We start from the raw sequence: 20,722 nt of genomic DNA, 5'->3' as shown, positions 1-20,722 counted from the left end.
TCAACCCGCACTAGGATGGGGGGGTAAGTTCACGGGAAGAAGACAAGGTTACAAGAAGGGAAGAACTGGGCAGAAAGGGAGAGGCCCCTTCCCAACCCCTTCCCAACCCGAAATAGAAGGAGACCCAGTGCTGGCGGAGCCACAAGTGAGTCTGAGTATGGTGAGAGAGATATTTACAGAGGCATTGGCTAAAGTTGAAACATCACTTAAATTGGATATAGCTGGGATAAGGGCAGATATTGGTCAAGTACTAGGTAGGGTGGAAGAGATGGAGGAAAGAATGAATGGGTATGAACAGAATCTGAGGGACCTAAGAGAACAAGTGAAATCAGCTCAAAAAATAAATAGATCGATCCTATACAAAATTGAGGACCAAGAAAATCGTGGAAGAAGGAAAAATTTAAGGATAAAAGGTCTAGAAGAAAAATTTAAAAACGAAGAGCTCACCAAGGTGATGCAGGACCTGTTCAATCCCATTCTAGGAAGAGCTGAGGATGAAATATTAAAAATAGACAGAGTACATCGAGTTGCGGGATATCGGTCCCAAGCTATAGAAAAACCAAGAGATGTAATAATCAGATTTCATTATTACGAAGAAAAGGCGCTAGTACTGGAGAATATCCGAAGGGTGGACAAGATTTTGTTTAGGGGAAATCGGAGTTACAGATATTTTCAGAGCTGGCAGGGGAAACATTGATGAGAAGAAGGCTCCTTAAACCCCTGACAGACCTGATGAGGTCATTAAACGTTCCCTATCAATGGGGATTTCCAGCATGTCTTAGGGGAAGGAGAGACGGCCACACTGCAGTATTAAGGTTTCCAGAGGACTTAACGGACTTCTGTAATAGGCTAGAAATCCCCCCACCGGTACTACCAGGATGGGAGGAAAGGCTGGGGAACGAAGGAAGCAGTGGGGCTACGCAGTGGTCACAGGTCAGGGACAAGGGGGGGGAGAGATAAGGTGTAATTACCATCACTGGGGGGCGATAGGGAGGTGGGATATGGGTGGACAGGGGGAGGGGAGTGCGAGCACTTTAGCAGACTGTGACTGGTCCTCCCAAAGAATGCTAGGCGGGCAAAAGGTGACCTGTGGGTCACCGGGACACCTAGGCAAGGAACAAAAATGGAAATTGTTCACTTCTCTGAATGGGGGAGGGAAAGCGGGAGGGGGGTGGAGAAGGGGGAGGGGGAGGAAGTATGGGGGGAGGGACAGGGGATCATCTCTCTCTCAAACAGGGCGTATGCACTCTCTCTTACACTCTCTCGTGTCCCCCTCCTCTCTCTCTCCATGTTGACCTTCTGACTGGGAGGGAGCATATTGCTCCCCCCGGCGGGGGGGGGGGGAGAGAGGAGGGGGAAGAGATGAACGAGATATGACAATGTTGAAATTGATAACGTACAATGTGAGGGGTATAAATACTCCCCAAAAAAAGTTCAGAGTAAATAAGGAGTTAGAATTTTATGGGGCGAATGTGATCTGTCTGCAGGAAACACATATGTCACACGAGGTCGGAGGGAGATTGACATCTTGGAAGTTCCCTACATGGTTTTACAGCGACTCTACTACATGTTACGCAGGGGGGGTAGCAATAGGTTTTGAGAGAAATGTCAAGTTCGAAGTTGAGAAACAAATGGCAGATCCAGGAGGGAGATTTTTGTTCATAAGGGGAAGAATCTCTGATGGGGTATATACCTTTGCGAACATCTATTCCCCAAACAGGGACCCGGATAAATTCCTGAGGAAGGCCCTGGACTTATTGGCAGAGTTCAGAAAAGGTAAATTGATAGTGGCGGGGGATCTGAATATGTGCATCGACCCTCGGGTGGACTCCTCAGCGGGGTCCCCTCGGTGGTCGGGGCTTAGATATAAAAAGACAAAGGCGCTGCTTTCGGAGTTTCAGTTAGTCGACGCTTGGAGGATAAAACATCCGAATAGCAGATACTACACTTTCTACTCATCGGTGCATGGGACATTTACCCGAATTGACTATATACTGATTTAACATCAAATGCTCTCTGGACTTAAAGATACAGTAATAAAATCTATCTCCCTGTCTGACCATGCTCCAGTCATGGTACAGCTGGAGCTAGTAACAGATCAGGCCAAGAGAGAGACATGGAGACTAAATGAAGCGTTGATACAGGACCCAGAGACTAGAAGCAAGATTGAAACAGAGCTGGAAGAGTTCTTTATAAGAAATGATTCCCCAGAGGTTACGAGGAGTACGATATGGGAGACCCATAAAGCATTTATACAAGGAATTTTAATAAACATCGGGACAGGGGAAAAAAAGGAAATAGGGAAAAGGTTACAAGATTTAAATAAGGAGATTTGGGAATTAGAGCAACAAACGAGACCAAAGGGGATCCCAGAGAGAGAAGAGTTGAAAGGCAAGAAGCTAGAATTAGAAGGACTCTTGGAGAAGGAAAGGGAGCGAGTTAACCACAGGGTAGAGAGTATAAGATACCAGGAGGGGAACAAACCTGGGATATGGTTAGCGAAAGTAGTGCGGGAGAGAAGAAATGCGTCCTTCATATCGAAAATAAAAAATGAAAAGGGGGAAATGAAGCATTCCACTCCTGAAATAGCGACGGTTTTCCATGGCTATTATAGCCTGTTATATAAGGTAGGACAGGGAGAGGGGAAAAGTAGAAACAAGGAAAATACTATCGAGTACCTAAAAGGAATAGATCTCCCTATAGTCCCAGAAGATGAGTTGCAGAGGTTAGAGGCTCCTGTAACTGTAGACGAGGTTGTGAGGGCAATAAGGGGAATGGCAATTGGGAAGAGCCCAGGCCCGGATGGGTTTCCAATCCTGTATTATAAAAAGTTTGAAAAAATACTGGCGCCCAAATTATGCGAGTACATGAATGCAGTTGCAGAAGGGGAAGAACTGAGGGAAGAAGCACTGATGGCTTATATAACTTTGATATTAAAGGAGGGTAAGGATCCAACGACCCCTGGGAGTTATAGACCAATCTCTCTTCTGAATACAGACGTGAAGATATTCTCAATAGTGATAGCAGAAAGGCTGAAACCATTAATACCCCAAAGGGTTCATAGTGACCAAACGGGGTTTATTATGGGAGGGGAGGGTAGGGATAATTGCCTTAAAACCCTAATGTTGATTCATGGGGTGGAAAGCAGTGGATCCCCGGTCGCCCTGTTATCTGTGGATGCTGAAAAAGCATTTGACAGGGTAGACTGGGGCTTCATGTTTGAGACCTTAAGATACTTGGGGTTAAAAGAAAAAACATTGCGATGGATAAAAGCATTCTATTCCCACCCGACGGCAAAAATTAAAATCAACGGTAACCTCTCCCCGGTAGTGAAGTTATATAATGGAACCAGACAGGGGTGCCCTCTGTCCCCAATGTTGTTTGTACTGGCCTTGGAACCCTTGTTGGTCTCTATCAGGAAAAATGGAGATATAAGGGGGGTGAGAATAGGCAGGGAGGAGTATACGGTGTCTGCGTATCAGATGACATATTATTCTATGTTTCAGAACTCAGGGTGACTCTGCCAAATATAATTAAGGAGATCTACAGATATGGGAAGTTGACAAATTTTAAGATCAATATGTCAAAAACTGAAATTCTGAACATAACAGTACCTAAAAAAGAGCAAGAGGAACTTCAGATGTCCTTCCCTTTTATCTGGTGTAGGGAAGAGTTGAGGTACCTTGGGGTAAGAATTACACCCACATTGTCATCTGCATACGCGGCCAATTATACATATATACTAAATAGGGTTAAAGAATGTATAAAAAGTATGAGACATAAACCCCTGTCGTTAATAGGGAGAGTAAATGCGTTAAAAATGTTTATTTTACCAAAACTGACATATGTGTTCCAAATGATCCCGATAAAAGTACCGCAGGAGTTCTTCACGAAACTCAGAACTCTCATTTTAAAATATATATGGGGACGTAGGAACCCTAGGATTTCTTATACTACTCTAGAAAGGGGGAAAACAGGAGGGGGATTAGCAGCCCCGAACCTCAGGAGATATTACCAGGCAGCAGTAATCTCACGAGTGGTGGATTGGGTGTATGACAAAGGGGACAAAGGGTGGGTAAATATAGAGAAAACACAAAGTGGAGTTAATTTAGGAAAAAGGATTTGGATACCACGGGATTACCGCGATTTAGGGAGTTGCACTAATCCACTAACCATTAATTTGTTTAAAATATGGGATAAAGTGGGAGAATTAAACCACTGGCAGTATAATTCACCTTTAATTTCTTTATTAGACACACGTTTTTTCAAACCAGGGAAGGAGGAATTTGTTTATTTTACTAGATGGGCAAAAAAGGATGATATTTTGCTGAAAGAAGTGATGAATGGGGATAGACTTTGCACTTTAGGAGAAATAAGACAAAGATGGGGATGTAGGAATTTCGATAGTTGGAGAGAACATTTTGCTCAGACTCTGCCTCGGCCACTCCGCGGGGAAAGAGATCTAAGACCTATGGAGAGAATGCTTTCATCCCCGGGCTGTAAGAAAAAAAGTATGTCCAAAATTTATAAAATTCTAGAGGAGGAAAAGGAACCAGGGGAACCACCATTCCTGAAAAAATGGGAAGAAGACCTGGGTACTCTGGGGGATAAGGAACGTAGAAAGAAGATCTTAAGAATAGCAGGCATAATATCTAAGGACAATATGTCAGTGGAGATGTCATTTAAACTAATGGCAAGATGGTATATTGTCCCACAAAGAGCGCACAAGAGAAGATATATCAGCACTATGTTGGAGGGGCTGCGACAAGGTGGGAACCTTTGCACATATTTGGTGGGATTGTGGAAAGATCGGTCCATACTGGGAGAAAATAATAGAAAACATCTTTCGGATAACAGGGGAACAGGTAAAGAAGGAACCGTGGACATGTCTGTTTTATGATACTGATAAAACATTAGGGGAATACAAAAACACATTGATTCCTCACTTATTGAATGCAGAAAAAAGCCTGATCCCAAAGAGATGGGGCACATCTGAACCACCATCTATGAGGGAATGGTTAGGCAAAATAGAGTGGTTAAGATCAATGGAGGAATCAATATCTAGAAGGGAGGACCAAGTGGAAATTTATTATAGTATATGGGGAAATGGCTGGAGTTCAAAAAAACAAGGGAATATCTCAGAATGAGTGGAATCGAGGGGTAGTGAGAGAGAGAGGGGGAGAGAGAGGCGGAGATGGAGAGGGAAGGGAGGGGGTGAGGACTTGGGGGGGGGGGGGTAGGGGATATATAAGGAAATGGAATAGGAAAGTATATTTTGTAATACATTTTTTGAAATTTTAACAAAACAAATAAAGAATATAGTGTTCTGACTCACCCTTTTGCTTCAGTAAAGTCAGTGTTGACCTCTTAAAAAAAAAAAAAAAAAAGTAGTTGCTACACATATTTTAATTGTGGCCTGACTGGCTATAGCAAGGTGGTGGAAGTCCCCACATCCACCCTTGATATCAGATGCCACCGCATACTAAAGTGGAATACTTAAGGGAAATGTAGTTTGCATCCTCTTCTCCCACTTTCTTACTCCAGATCCTCTATGTTTTCTCTCCTTTTATAATACTTTTAATGTTACTATACCTATATGCTGAATCTAAACAAGACCACCCTCTTTGAATATTCGCATTGTCGATACACTATAGATATGATTACGTTATCAGATTGTTGTAAACCTTAGTGATTGTTTATCTTCCTCCTTTATATTCTTGTGTAATCTACATTGCCTTTTTCTTAGGTGTAATGTACAACTATATCTTGCTCCTTTTTTGTTCAGTAAAGAAAAATAGTTTAAAAAAATTGCAATATGTGTATATTGATTGGTTTGCACAAAAGTTATAGCTTCTACAAACTATGGGATAGATTTATGGCATTTTTATTATTATTGTTTTTTTTTACTAGTAATGGCAGTGACCTGCAATTTTTAGTGGTACTGCGACATTGCGGTCAAACAGATCAAACACTTTTTTGGGACCATTGACGTTTATACAAATGATCAGAGCTAAATATAGACACTTATTACTGTATATATAGGGAAAAACTAGTGCGCTCCACCTAAAATATCATACAGGAAAGAAATGATGTATCTAGGAAGCAGCCAGCATAAAAAAGTGATCTCTACACCCAAAATTATGTATATAAATTAATAAAAATGCGGCGCTACCAAATGTGATAAATCCAATCAGTGAATGGTAATCTCAAAAAAATATAAATCAAATAATTACCACTAAGTGTAACAAAAATAAAAAATGTAAAGTAAATCAATATCAATACTTCAAAAAAATTCACGTGTATACAATACAAGTGCAACAATTGGTGAATAAATGTCCGTGAAGAGATAATCAGACACCTAAAATGATCCGCATAAACCATTCAAATAAAAACAAACGTGTAAAATACATATAAGAATTAATGTATAAAGATAGTAAAGTGAAATATACGTGAAAAATAATTAATCAAACAATTAATATAAACACGTGATAGTCCATAATTAACGTGCATTGATGACTGATGCCATTGCAAAATATAAAGTTCATGCAAAAAGATGTGCAAAGATGATTCCCACGTGTGACAAATCACTGCAAACTTCAGTGCATTTAATGGGTGCACCACCTATTTCCCCCAGCCTCTCACCTCCAATATCTCATAAACAGGCACTGTATATAGGGATGACTGCTGGCTTCTATTTCTTTCACACTGCTCCACCGCTGGTTGTTTTTTCACTGTGGTGTTAAATATTAAATGCCCTCCCAATAGCTCCAGGATATCCAGGTCATAGAGAGTGAGAAAACACAGAGGGCTCTCATGTGTAGTACCTTCACTATTTATTATAATCAACAGTAACAATCCACACTTACATTTAAAAAAACAGCAGAGTGTGCAGCAGACGCGGACTTCCGGTTTCGGCCGTAAACCGGAAGTAATGGATCCGACACCGAATTCCTTCCCTGACGCGTTGCGTTACAAGACGTAACTTTTTCAAAGGGTGATAGGAAGTAGGTGTCATAGGTGTATATATATGTGACGAGCGCCGCCGCCATATTAACTTAGGGCGGTTCCACCATTACTAACTAATGATATAGTGGCTGTGATACCCATAATCCGAAGGTGTTAGTTTTAAAAGTATCAAAGCCTAAACCATATGTATGGGTCACTAGTTAGAGGGAATTTATAATTAAAATACATTAAATTTAAAATCACACCGTAATATATACGGATTCGATGAAGAGAGCGACATCTAGTGGTCAAACTACAAAATTGCACTTTAAAATACATTCAATTTAAAATAGCACCGTAATCTATACGGATTCAATACGAAGAGCGACATCTAGTGGTCAAATAAAAGATTGCTCTTTAAATTATTAAACTTGGATATATAACACCGTGCTGGTTAACGGACTCAATAAGAGGAGCGACATCTAGTGGTTTAAATAAAAAATAGCTCTTTGAATATTCATGTTAAAATCCGGAAAATAATAAAGAGCACTAAAGGGCAAAGGACTTGGTAAACAAAAAGATGGATCATACTAATATTATTGTTCAGCATGATAAATGATCCTCTCTATTTGAGCTAGCTGCATGAGAGTATCTCAATAATATCTCCTATGGATATCTCATGAGGATAACTCAATAATACATCTATATCTCCAAAATATAAATAGACAAATAAATTGTATAAAATATTACTATAAAATATCCTAAAATTAAAGAAAATCACCATATTGTCATAAAAATAACATAAATACATACAGTACCAGTATATGCAAGTGCCAATATATATCTAATAAAAAATCTTAAAATCAAATAAATTATACTTATTACTGGAGTGTATATAAAAACCATCTATAAAATTTCTAGCTAAAAAAGGTTAAAAATTCGAAATAAACTATTGAGATCAAATTCAACATTATGTCCTAGTGGTGTAAGGGTACGAAGTTCATGTATCCATCTTGACTCAGCTTGGCTGATTTTAATCACTTTATTATCGCCTCTCCAATGAGGTACAAATTTTTGAATACCGCAGATTTTTAATGACGTGGGGTCTTTATTATGGAACTTAGTATAATGTTTAGATAGGCTATGTTTATCAAAACCTTTCTTTATGTTTTGAATATGTTCCCTTAATCTTTTCCATAATTTTCTTTTTGTTCTTCCTACATACTGGATCTTACAAGGACATTCTAATAAATAAACAACCCCTTCCGTGTGGCAGGTGATGCAATCATCAATTATATATTCTTTTTCTGTCACCGTAGATCTAAATGACTTTTTTTTGGTTTTTTCATTAATATGTCTGCAGGCATAACATCTCTTGCAAGGATAGAAACCCTTTCCCTCAAAGAAGGAAAAAGGTTTCTTTGGAGGGTCAGGAACATTTTTTGCCAGACTATCTCTCAACGTAGGCGACTTTCTATAGACAAATTTTGGAACTTCAGGTAAGATATTGGCAAGATGACGATCAGTTCTAATAATCTCCCAATGTTTCTTAATTATTTTTTCTATTTGTTTATGTTGCATACTGAAATTCATAATGATGGGTACCATGTCGTGTTTTTCAGAATTCTTTGTATTATCCTGTATAAGTATCTCTCTATCTAATAATGCTACGCTTTCAATTTGGTCCCTAATAAAATCTCTATGGTAACCTTTTTGTATGAATCTGTCACCAATTAGATTAGCTGAACAATAATATTAGTATGATCCATCTTTTTGTTTACCAAGTCCTTTGCCCTTTAGTGCTCTTTATTATTTTCCGGATTTTAACATGAATATTCAAAGAGCTATTTTTTATTTAAACCACTAGATGTCGCTCCTCTTATTGAGTCCGTTAACCAGCACGGTGTTATATATCCAAGTTTAATAATTTAAAGAGCAATCTTTTATTTGACCACTAGATGTCGCTCTTCGTATTGAATCCGTATATATTACGGTGCTATTTTAAATTGAATGTATTTTAAAGTGCAATTTTGTAGTTTGACCACTAGATGTCGCTCTCTTCATCGAATCCGTATATATTACGGTGTGATTTTAAATTTAATGTATTACTGTATAAATGTCACTGGCAGGGAAGGGGTTAACACTAGGGGGCGATCACGTTGTTAAGTGTTCCCCAGGGATGTGTTTCTAACTGTATGGGGGCTCACTGGAGAAGGTCGTTGTTCCGAATCACTAGGAACAGATGATCTGTTTCTCCTCCCATGACAGAACAGGGTTCTGTTTGTTTACACTGACAGATCCCCATTCTGCCTGTTTCTGTAGCGATCACGGGTGGCCGGTGGACTTCAAGTCCACCGAAACCTCTGGTTGGCCCTCGCGCTGGTTTATGGGTGCGCAAATGGCCGTGTACACCCCCAACGTACAATGACAGCACTTTGGGGAGGGGAAACAATTTGCCGCAGTACAACTGTGGCGGTATTCGGTAACTATTTAGAGTAGAACTATAAGCAAAACTTTTATTTAATTTTGGAGCAAGGAAGGGCTATAACTCCTGTCAGATTTTTTTTTTTTTGTTTTCGTCACGTGTCCCATTGCTGAGATTTTCCTTCACTTCCTGTCCCATAGCCCAAAAAGAAGTGAGAGGAAATCCCCGAAAATTAAGGAAATTCCTTGGGGACCCCCAGCTCATCAGTGTCCCCATTGAAAGATTTTCACTCTATTACTTTTCTAGGGACAACCCAAAATTTGGGATTTTCTATTGCTTTCATTGATAATGGTTAACAGGATAATGAGGGCACAGACTTAAAAAAAAAACAACAAACATTTTAATCCCTCTTCACTCCAAAACTAAAAAAAAAAGTTTTGCCTTTAGTTATACTTTAAGATTAGATTTTTGGGAAAAAAAATCTACCAAGAAAGTCTCAGTCCCAAGATGCTGCAAGATGTTTATATCTTAATTTAGGTTAAGTGTTCCCACACTACATAATTTACTTCTTGGAGATTGTCTAAAATGAAGTTTCTGTTTTTTTTTTGTTTTTTTACACATGTTTATACTCTAAAGCTTGTGGTGAAACATTTTATTGTGTTATATAGGACTGCTCATTATTTAAGGCTTATTGAAAGTGTTTTCATATCTGAATTCTTATCTTGACTTGCCCTGATGCTTGATCTTAAAATCACTACACTGGGGAAGCTACAATCTCCTGAACCTATACACTTGAATAAGGCACTTATAATTTGATTATTTTATCTTGTAGAAGTACACTTCTAAGGCCGCGTACACACGGGCGGACTGTATGGCGTACTTAGTCCGTCATACAATCAGACGGACAGTCCGTCATACTTTCGACTGAACGGACGTGTACAGCACGTACGACGGGACTAGAAATAGGAAGTCCAATACACAGCAAAGCACCCTTCCGCCGTGTAAATCCTTTCTGAGCATGCGCCATTCTTAGTCCGTCGAACTAGCCTACTGACGAGCGGATTGTACGCTGAAACCAAAGTACGACGGACAGAATTTCGAAAAATCCGAAATACTTAGTACGCCAGACTGCACGCTGAAAAAGTCCGCTGAAGCCCACACACGAGCGGACTGTCCGCTGAAATGTGTTTCGACGGACTAAGTACGCCATACAGTCCGCCCGTGTGTACGCGGCATTAGATGTATGAAGCATGAATTCCATGTCTGGCATCATCAATAAATTTGTTAATGCCACTGTACCATTATACAGTATACGTTAACTTATCAAGTTGACTGTTGAGGGATATTTAAAATAATGGTCTCCATTCATAGACTCAATAGTATCAATTTCTTTAGATTCACTGCAGTAACAAACCCATTATTTTAGAAGGCAGATTATGCACCAATCCACCAGGAAAGTAAAATAATAAAATTATCATGTGAGCCTCTTTTTAGCTTGATTCCTATTCCTGTTCTCTAAGAATCCTCATATTATGTACATAATGGTTGGTGTGCACATGGCAATAGAAGTGAGCAGTGTCAATGTAAAGTGGTCTTTAAGAAAATATCACATAGATGTGGGCGGTGTGATGCAGTATGTTGGAATCGGACACTGGTTTACTAAAAGCACATAGTCAGTTCACTTTGCAAGCAAACATTCCTTTAACTTAGTGACTGTGATGAAATTCACTTGGCAACAAATACCCAATCTTTTCAGGCAAAATAAAAAAAAAGCAGTATCCTTGCTTGCACATGATTGGATGATGAAAATTAGCAGAGCTTCACCTAATGCAGTGTACACACGACCGTTTTTTCCGGTAGAATAAACTCTGAAGGTTTTTCCAACGGAATTCCACTGAAGCTGTCTTGCATACACATGATCACACCAAATTCCGACTGTCAAGAACACGGTGGCGTAAAATACATGTGACGGGACTAGAAAAGGAAGTTCAATAGCCAGTAGCCAATAGCTTCCATCTCGTACTTGCTTCAGAGCATGCGTCATTTTTGGTACGTCGGAACAGCATACATATGAGCGGTTTATCTGATAGGAGTTTGTTCCGTCTGAAAAATATAGAACATGTTCTGTTTTTGGGTAAAAAGTCATAAAAAGTCTGATGGGGCATACATACAATCGGAATATACAATGAAAATACTTTTTCTGTCGGAAATTCCGACTGTGTGTATAGGGCATAAGTCACAACATTAGGGGACAATTCCCTTCCAAACTGAACAGACTTTTTTTATTTAGTAAATCAACTCTCTTCTGAGTAGTCTGTGGATAAAAAATGCACTGAGTAGTTGGTGTCCAGGTAGCCCAACCCAGGGTAATATTTCACCACATAAGAAATTCAATCCAAAAGAAGTCCATGAGGATGTAAGGTATTACGAAACATGTCGGGCTGTTTGTGCTGATACCACCGCGCTTAGAATATTCCCCAGCACGGGTGTATATTTGTTCTTAATTTAACCGTTTTTTTATGCATATTCTTTTGATTTGTTATAATCGGACCATTTTGGGTCATACCTCTGGTCTGCTGTGTATCTATTTTTTATTTAATAAATTTGTCGATTGTTTAACGGTACGTTCACGATCGGAGTCCACTTTTGTTTTCCCCTTCCCCTCGCTCGTGGCCGGGTGGCCCGAGCGTTTTATGTTTCACTACAGGTTTGCTCACTGAAAAACCTTCGTATTTGACAACTTATTGGAGAGCTTTGGGTAACTCCAGGAACTCATAGTGATCGGACGGCCACCTTGCCTTTTTTCTTCGTGGGGACCGAGAGGAAAAGCAGGACGAACGGCTGGTTCCGGAACTCTTCGGCCCGGGTCAGTAGCCTTCGGATGACTTGCACGTAATCACGCCCCCAGCAGCGCGTGGGAACGGAATACGCATAAACAAACCCTGCAGAGGGCTGTCTGCCAGCGCTAAGGACTCCGTTGATTTGGAGTCCACCCATTGCGGTAAGAGTCCAACTTTTTTCTGGTCTGGAAGCGATATTGGCAAAACCAGGAAGGTCTCATCAAATTTTTGAGAAGGACTGATTTCCCTGTTCATTATTCTTTAGTTAGAACCAGGATTTCTTGGTTATAAGGACTTCTTTTGGATTGAATTTCTTATGTGGTGTTTTTTTTGATTTATTCGTTTTTTCGATATAATCTATACCGAGTTTTATTACTTTTTTCACTATAGATTTCACGCATATTTAGCGCAACTTTATGTATAACTTTTTTGATTTGATCCATAATTTGATATTTGATGGTTTTTAGTTGCAGCTTTTAGGTTTTGCCCCAAGCGCAATATTTTTGTTTGTTTTCTATTTATAATATTTCACCATAAATTGTACTTATTGCCAGGGGGATGACCTGTACATGATTCATTCAAGGCTGGTACTCTTTTTGAATACTATTTACCTTTTGGCAGTTTGTGTGTACATATACCTTGTTGGTTCTTTGCTTTAACTGTCGTGGTTTGATTAGTGTCTTGCCTTAAGTCTAATTACTATTATAAGTGATCATTATTTTTGAGCACCCTTACACGTTATGTGTTTAAAATCTTTTTATTATTTTACTTTGGAAAAAAAGAAATAACATTACAAAACATGACAGAACAAACAAAATCACATATGCATATACAATTCCTAGAATATACATACTGCAAAAACATTTAAAACATCCTTTAATATACAATTACTATCAAACTTCTCTAAATCCAGAAGGGGAGGGAAAAAAGGGACTACAATGATATTAACAGTGTAAGAATGAGGAACTTGGAGGTCCCAATATTGGACATCTCTCTGGTTCCACCTATAAAAAAAAAAAATACCCACCTAAAACTACAGAATTGCCACCCTGTGTTTACCACCAAGAAGCTCACTGCAAGCAAAAACATACCCCTTTTGTTTAGCCTTAAAAAAAAACTAAAGTATAAAAAGTGAAATCATTGTTTAATAATTGTTGATACACACTTAAAACTACAAAATTGCCACCCTCTGTTTACCACCAATAAGCTCACTGTTAGCAAAAACACACCCTTTTGTTTAGCCTTAAAATAAAAACCCTAAGTATAAAAAGTGAAATCTTGTACTTTATGGCATGGCTGCTATTCATCTGCGTGGCTCAATATCCCTGCTCCATTTTGGTACTTGTATTTCCTTGATATAAACTATATGGCCTTGATGTTTTAGGAAATTTTTTATGGCAATTGTCACTCCCTTATTTATGATTTGTTTGATTTGTTCACTAGGACCATTATACCATTCATGGCACTTCAGCTTATATACTGTAGGCATCTTTCACAACTTAAGGCTATCCATCTGAATGTTTATGGTGTCAACCATTGGTATTTGATCTACCCCTCCTTAAGGGGCAACTTGTTATTGTACCCCCTGGCATTTTCTATATTGCTCTACTGGGAGTAAGGTTAGTTGATGTTCATAATTACCTACCTATCTACCCTGTCTTCTTTGGACGCCTCTGTCTTATATCCCTCCCCCCTTTTTTCTTTATTCCCTCTTCTTTTCTTTCCCCTCTTCCTTCCCCTATTCTTATTTATTATTTGGTCCAACTTTTTCATCCCCCTGTTTTATTTCATTTTTTTTTTCTCTTTTTTTTCCTTTCTGTTTTACCCTTTTCTGTCACTTTACCTCATTTCTTATTCATTGCATCATGTTTTTTTTCTTTGTTCTTTCTAGGTTCTTCACTCTTCCCCCTCTTTCCCTTTCTTCCTCCTATCCCCCCTTCCTTCTTTCCCCATCCCCATTGCCGATATTGTTTGTTTCTCTTTCGCCCTTATGGTTTTCTACTGTGGCTATTTTATTTTTGTTTATACACTTTTCCCAGTTCTTCTGGTTGCCCCAGCTTCTCGTATATGCTGGTTCTTGCTGGTAAGCTTTGGGTTTATCTACCAGGAAGGGTGTTACATTATACGCGTCACATATTTTTGTATGTTTAAACTCACTTTTGCGAATATGAGTTGTACAGTATGTCACATTATTTTTCTGAATATATGAATTTTTTTATTTTATACCAATAATATATATAGGGGTCTTAGAACCTTAGAACCTGCCTCCCCTCTAATTTTGAGATGGAAATGAAGAAATGTATTTATTTCAGTTACTTAAATAGTGCTATTTCTAAACAGTAAATAAAGCTGAAGTCAGCAGATATACATGTAAAACTTATGTGGTGAAGAAGGCACCTGAAATCAGGAACTTTAATAAAGGACTATATCCCAAGAGTTTGTGATGTCCAGTACCAATAATAAATGTTAGGTTGCTGGCTATGAATTGGGATGCTTCACCACTCAGGTATCTCTCAAAATGGGAGCTGAAGTCAGTTACTTATTCCAGGCATTATACAGCTGCTTGCCCCTCTTTTAGGTCAGTGATTACAGTATTTGACGTACTGACACATTATAATCATTATAATCACACTATTCTAACACACTATACTCAGAGTCACAATAAGTGAACACACTAACTCGCTAATAGCAAACTTAGCCCCACTAACCAGCAGCCAGGTGCAAGGCTTCATCCAATTAGGGCCCTAGAATACACTGTGCAGAATGCAGTGAATTGTGGGGCACTCAGTGGGCAAACATCCCGCCTAGCACTGCGCACATTTGGGTGTTTGCTGAATGGGCAAACAGGCGAAGTTGGGGCCAAACTTTTGATCGGCCCGAACCATTTGCCCAACACTACTATTCAGTATTTGACAGAAAATAGAAAGGTAGACTGTACTGCACATGTGCATCAGGCAGGGGGCAGGAGAATAAAGCTGGCTAAGAAAAGAAAGAAGACGTTTGCATCAAATATATATTTTAGTTTTTGTTTCCAGGCCAAATTTCTGTTTACATTTTTACAAATTTACGGTAGTTTAAAAAGTAGCCTATCAGCAACCAGCACAATGCTAATAAATGACAGAAATAGCAAGGAAGCTCCAACAATTGTAATTCATATAATATCTGTATAAATAATTGAAATGGAAGATAACTAGCAGGACTAAACCTCTTTTCATTAAACAAGTAAAACAATTCTGTGATTGTGACATTTACAGAAGACATGATATAGATTAGGGACCATGATTCAGTTCAGTCACTGAAACAAGCAAATGACTTAATGTGATATAACATCAATAAAATGCCAAGCAATGCCATTTTAAAATATTATATGAAAACGGCATGCTTTGTATGTCAGTATCCAAGAATATAATACAAGAAGAGCTAAGATAACATGGATGATAAGGAAACATGTTCTGCACTATTTGCCATGCTGCTTGATCTTTCTTTGCTGTATCGTGTTTGCCATCTTTAATAGATGCTTTGCAGTATGAGATTTGTTCAAATTCAGCAGCAAAAAGCTAATTGCAAATAGCACAGAAGCTTATATTAGAAGACATTTCCTGTGTTACAAATGGCTTTTGCTGTAGGTCACACAGTACTGTCTCAAGGGTACAGGGTGTCAGACTACCACTATACTGCTGGAACTTGTCATATAATGAATAGAGAACACCTTCAGAGTAAGTCTGAATTGGTTTATGAATGTTATTTTTCATTTTTTTGACTATGTCTAGTAATACCCAGAGAGTCAGTTACAATTAATATTTTGAGAAATTTGTAATTCCGTAATGATCCACATATTTCTATTTTATTTAATTTATGCATGTTCACCTTTTGATCTGAATCAGTGTTAGTAGTGAATTGGGCAATGCCATTAGTGACAGATGATCAAAGCTGTTGATTATGTTTGACTTCCAAATGTTTGATTATTGTGACATATTCAGGCCCCCACTATATCCCAAGAACCCCCTCTGATCCTGAAAAGAGCTGTTCTGACATCCACATCAATTCACAACAAGAGAGTAAAGGGTCTGTGCACTTACATAAAAATTTTAGTAGGCACAAACTGCCACTTTATATTCTGTGGATTGTGTTAAAAGGAGGAAAGGTTTGGCTGCTGTTAAGCAGTAATTTTGTAAAATTTAGCATTATTTACAAGAAAAAGGGTGAAAGAGCTTTGTGGTTCTTTCTCCTGGTTTAAAGGTTATGAACATTTATATTTAAAAAAATGCAAATGGAATTCTGCTTTAACATTTCAGACTTGGTGACAAGTCTGTTTTTAATAAAGCTGACATGTTAGTGAGTATTGTGAGACTCAAAATGTTAACATGATTCTGCCTCTTAATGCCACGTACACACAACCGGACTTTCCGTCAGAAAAGGTCAGACAGAATCATTTAATCGGATAGCCCGATTGTGTGTGGGCTTCAGCTGACTTTTTCTTTCAAAAAGTCTGACGGACCTAGAAATAGAAAATGTTTTAAATCTTTCTGACGGAATCAATTCCTATCGGAAAAAACGTTCATCTGTATGCTAGTCCGACGGACCAAATATAACGCAAGGGCAGCTATTGGGTACTGGCTATTGAACTTAATTTTCTAGTCCCGTCATATGCTATTACGTTCAAAACAAACATACTTTGGTGTGATCGTGTGTAAGCAAGTCCGTTCTGAACTCCGTCAGAAACCCCATTGGAACGACCGTCAGAGTTTATTCTGATGGAAAGTCCGGTCATGTGTATGCGGTGTTAGAGCCCTGACTTTCAACACTTTAGCCCATTTATGGCATTCTACACAGTTTTAACCCATTCCACTCAATTCATTGCTTTTATGTTCCATCTCCTGAATCCCAGCTAACTTATTGTAGGTCTTCTTCCGCTGCACTAATCCATCTTTCCCTGACAGACTCTATGGCAGCTTACGTGTGGGTTGAACCCGCCTCCTCTCCAATGCTATAGGACCCCATTCCCATAAATGAACACTCACCACTCCACACGGTGTTCCTTTTTTGTCCTCCTCCATATGGACCTGCACATGCTGTTCGTTTGGATTTCGGATCTTTCCTTTTGGCATACCTGTGAGGTGCAGCTCAGTACCCAGCCATGGGCGGGCGAGTAGCTTTGAGGCTGGATGTTCCCCTGTGTGAGGGTGGTTGCCTCTGTATGCCCCTCGGACGAACGATCAGGACAGCAATGGCTGGCAAGGTCTGCAGTGTTTTTTTTCCTTTCTCCATGGCAGTCGTATGTTTGTATATGTTATTTATCTCCCTGGCATCCTGTTTTCCCCCGTATGATGGCTGGATCGCTTCTGCGTTCCAGCTCGCCATGTTGACTTCCGCGTTCTGGCCGGCTCGGCGGGCCATGCATGCGCAGTAGCTTTCTCAAAACTGAAGCTTGGTTGGTGCGTGCGCGGTTTGGCTGAGCAGATAGCGGCCACGCAAGCATAGTTTGGCCATCTCTCCACAGCGCAGGCACGCGGTGGGGGAGCGGTGACATCATGGGCGGAGAATTTAAAAGCCAGGCTTCTGCTTCAGTCTCACTGGGTTCTGCCAGTGTATTGGAAGCAGCAAGCCTGTTCCTCCAGCCCCCAGTCTGCAAGGTGAGCCTCTTTTTAAATGGACTCTTTTAAATGTAGGTAATGCATGTATAAATATATATATATATATATATATATATATATATATATATATATATATATATATATATATATATATATATATATAAAAATATATATATATATATATATATATATATTTATATATATATATATATATATATATATATATATATATATATATATATATATATATATATATATATATATATAAAACAAAATATATATAAATATATATCATATATAAATTAACAAATATATATTTATGGATATATATATTGGGTTGTTGGCTCCAGTATCTTTTTTGCTAAGGTCCTCATCTTTTTTTTGCAGACTATTTTTGATTGTGACGCTCTTCGTCCAAAAATTATGGACAAATCACCGCCTTTAAATGGTCAGGCCCTACGCACTAGGTATGTGCTGGTGAGGGGAGGGGTTGAGGTACAGTCGCATCTGTTTGCGTTTTTTGATGCCACTTTTCTCCCTTTTCCCCTGTTTATTTGTTGTTTGCTTTAGCCCTTTCAGGTCGGATTCACAGAATAAAGACCTTGCCAGGCCACAACATTCGTCATCTAGATCCAGACGAGACTCTCCGCATGGATCTCACCACCAGGGCAGAGGTTCACATTCCTCCTCCAGACACCACTCCCACCGCCATGATGGTCGCTCTGATCGCAAGAGCCTGCTGGGGATGTGGGACTCGAGTCCCGGAGGGCAAATCTCTATGTGATCGATGTTATGCCCAGGCAGTTGGGGAAAAGGAATCAGAAAGCCAGCGTATGGAAGCCCTGGTGAAACGTGTGGTGCAGCAGTCTCTGAGAGACATGGACACTTCTCACAGAGTCAATCCACCTCTTTGTCTGGCCCTCAGGCTGATGAGGTCCGTGATGATCCGGGTACTTCCCAGCCCTACGCAGCATCGAATGCGTCCTTAGAGGATGAGCTCCTAGGGGAAGAGGAGATTGGGGGCTTTGACTTTGCCATGGTATCTCCACTGATTAAAGCAGTTAAGGAGGCCCTTAAGTGGGAGACTCATCTACCCCTCCAGCCAAACAGAAGAAATTCTTCAAACAGTTGGGGAAAGAACGCCCAAGTTTTCCTTTTCTTACTGAGCTAAAGGATATTTTTGAGGAAGAATGGAGTAAAGTGGATAAGAAATCCTCTATGATCAATAAAACATCCAGACTGTATCCATTTAAATCGGAATGCGGCTTTGATGCGTTTGGCCAAACACGTTACCCTCCCATTGGTGGAATCAGTGTCTTTCAAGGATGGCCGGAGAGGAAGATAGACCAGGATCTTAGAAGAATTTATGGTCTAGCTGGGATGGCCTGTAAACCAGCTCTAGCACTAGCGGCTATGTCTAAGGCCATGGAAGCCTGGACCGAAATGTAGATTCATTCCTTTGAGGCGTTTCTGAGGAGCTGGCTAGAAGTTCAGCAGCAGCAGAGCTAAAGCTGGTGGCAGTCTTCCTGTGGGAGGTGTCCATTGATCTGATCCATCTGCTGGTGCGTGTTACGCTGTCATCAGTTATGGCTAAGAGAGCCTTACATTCCTGGCTGGCTGACTCCGGTCTCTAAGCAGGTGTGGTGCAAAATTCCCTTTGGGGGCTCTACACTTTTTGGCAACAAGCTTGATGACACCATCATCATACGGGTGGTAAGTCAGGTTTCCTTCCCCAGGACAGAAGATTATTGGGTTGGAAGAGACCCCAGTATAAGAAATGCATTCCAGAGCATTCGAGGGATGCATACTCCTTCAAACCTGGTCAGGACTTCAGGAGGAATTGGTACAGAGGGAAAGCTTCCTTTCGTAAGCCCAGTAAAAACCAGTCATCCAGTGGTCGTGACCAGACCAAGTCATTCTGAGGTCGCGCCCGCCCAGGCGGGTCGAGTGGGGGCTTGTCTATCCCTTTTTTTTCGGCACGCCTGGGTGGCCTCGATCTCGGATTACTGGGTAATCAGGACGGTCTCGTCAGTTCACAGATGGACCTTCTCCAGCACCCCTCCTCCCAGATTCGTCTCCACCCTGCTCCCTTAGCTCGGAAGAACAAAATCAAGTATTGTCCTCCTACGTGGATCTGTTAAAGGCTCAGGGTTCAGTAGTTCAGGTACCAAAGGAAGAATGGTTTCAGGGAGTCTATTCCCCTCTTTTCTTGGTACAAAAGAAGAGTGGCTCGTGGCGCCCAGTGATAGATCTCACTTATTTGAACAAGTTCATAGAGTATGGGAAATTCAAGATGGAAACTCCCTCGACTATTCAGCGAGCCATATAGTCAGGGGATTGGATGATTTCGATCGACCTGAAGGACGCTTATTTCCACGTCCCAGTAGAAAAAGATTTCCAAAAGTTCCTAAGATTCCACGTTGGTCAAGACCATCTTCAATTTATTTGTGTCCCCTCCGGGTTGACGACCTCTCCCTAAGTTTTTTTCAAAGGTCCTCCTGGCCATAGTGGCTCTTATCAGTTTAAAGGGTATTCGACTATGCCTTTACCTGGACGACCTGCTGGTTCTGTCCCAAAGCAAAGAACAGTTGCTGGAACATCGGGAGCAAGTGATTTCTACTCTTTCCAGTTTCGGGTGGCTTCTGAACTTGGCAAAAAGCAATCTAGAGCCGATTCAGCGGCTAATATATCTAGGAGCCCAATTCGACACTCTGCAGAGTACTATCTCTCTTTTCCGGATGAGAAAATTCCAGTTATACAAGAAAGGGTCTCTTGGGCCCTACACACTCAACATCTGAAAGCTTCTTAGTGTCTCAAGATCATAGATACAATGGTCTCAATGGCCCGATGGTGAAGTAGGCTTTGTGGAGGCTACGCCCCTTCCAGGCAGGTTTTCTCATGCAGTGGAGGTCAGGAGA

Source organism: Lithobates pipiens, unplaced genomic scaffold (assembly GCF_037356315.1).
Source record: "Lithobates pipiens isolate NorthernLeopardFrog02 unplaced genomic scaffold, aLitPip1_a1.2 Scaffold_16, whole genome shotgun sequence".
Classification (NCBI taxonomy): Eukaryota; Metazoa; Chordata; class Amphibia; order Anura; family Ranidae; genus Lithobates; species Lithobates pipiens.
Note: the sequence above shows the minus strand (reverse complement) of the source record.